Raw genomic sequence first — 1,764 nt, 5'->3', positions numbered from 1 at the left:
AGCTTACAAACAGACAAACAGTCTTTCAAGCCTCAGTATTATCCTATAATTCATGACCGTACACACGCCCATCTCGAGCCGAAACCACGACCACGCATACACAGGCATAACTACATACAAACTACCACATGGCTGTTTCGTAAGGGGCTGTTTTCTACGTACCGTACGACCGTTTCATACGGCATTAGCCTTTTTTCCACTCCCATGACACCCATCCACACCCACCCACCCACCCACACCCATACTCTCACACCCATACTCCCATACCCATACTCTTCACACCCATACTCCCATACCCCCCCACACACACCTGGTTCTTCTTCTTGAGGTCGTAGATTCGCCGCTCCTTGTCCCCAATGGTCTCATCCCGCTCCCGAATTTCGCGCTTGAGGGAGGCAATGTCTTTCTCAAGGCTGGCGATTGTGGCGTACAGCTCCTTCTTCTGCTCGTACAGCTCCTTGATCTGAGTGTTGCACACCTGTGAATGCGTACGTACGTATGTATGTATATGTATGTATATGTAAATGTAAGTGTATGCTGACGGGAGGTGTGGAAAGAATGGGGTTTGAGAACCTGCTGGGTTTCGGAAACGGCGCGGCATGCGGGAAACCTCACTATAAACGTCTCCTCTCCGACAGAAATCCTTTCCAACCCCCCTCTCCACCCCGCCCAGCCCTTCTCCCCCACATACCCAAGCACGAGGTTCAATTGCATTGTTTAAATGTCGAATGCCTTTCTCATTTATCCAACCCTGACCCCCCAATAAAATACCTCCCACCTTCCCCCTCACCCACCCCCCCTTTCCACCCCCAATCCCCCCAAACACACGCGCACACACGCGCACACCTCAATGTCCTTCTGCAGTGCATTGAACTTCTTCCGCATGATGCCGTTTTCGCCCTTGAGCCGCAAACTCGTCTCCCGCTCGGTTTGGAGCCTGGGGGGGGATGCGGGGTTTGGGGGTTTGGGGGGATGACACGCAGCAACAAGAAAACACATCTTGGGGTGCGTTTTTCCAACACAAGCTTAAGAAACCCGGCCCACCTCTTTTCATGTTTCCAAACCCGCCTTTGTAAACGTCCTCCGCCCCAACCCGCTTCCCGTCCTCCACCTCCACAAACACCCCAACCACCCCCCCGGCCACCTCCGCCACTCCCCACTCACTTTTGTTCGTACTTCTCCTTGGTCTCCTCGATCTCGCGATCCGCATCCTCCTCCAACTGCTTCTTGATCTCCTCAAACTCGCGCTCCAGCTCCGCCTATAGGGTTGTATATGTATATGTATATGTATATGTATATGTATATGTATATGTATATGTATATGTATATGTATATGTATATGTATATGTATATGTATATGTATATGTGTATGTATGTGTTTTGGGGTTCCGGGGGTAAGGAGCGGAGAAGGGCGGGGTGGGGGTTGTAATTCAGGCGTTTTGTTCTATTTGTTCTATGATGTAACCCAATATGCACACGGACCTGTCCAACGTGTCCTCTCTCTCAGTGAACACCAACACACGTGTATACATACATACACACATACACGCGCACATACACACATGCATAAGCACAGAACGAAAAACGCGAAAGCAGCGCTGTGTTTTGACGTACAGCTGATTCTATCTTCCAGTGCACATACATACATACATACATACATACATACATACATACATGTACGTTTTACCTCTTGGCCCCGGTCATGCCCCCCATAACAACCCACACATACACGTACACGTACACGTAACGCATACACACATCCCC

This window comes from Volvox carteri (assembly GCF_000143455.1).
Source record: "Volvox carteri f. nagariensis unplaced genomic scaffold VOLCAscaffold_28, whole genome shotgun sequence".
NCBI classification, from domain to species: Eukaryota; Viridiplantae; Chlorophyta; class Chlorophyceae; order Chlamydomonadales; family Volvocaceae; genus Volvox; species Volvox carteri.
The sequence above is the reverse complement of the archived record's forward strand: the minus strand, read 5'-3'. Positions refer to the sequence as shown.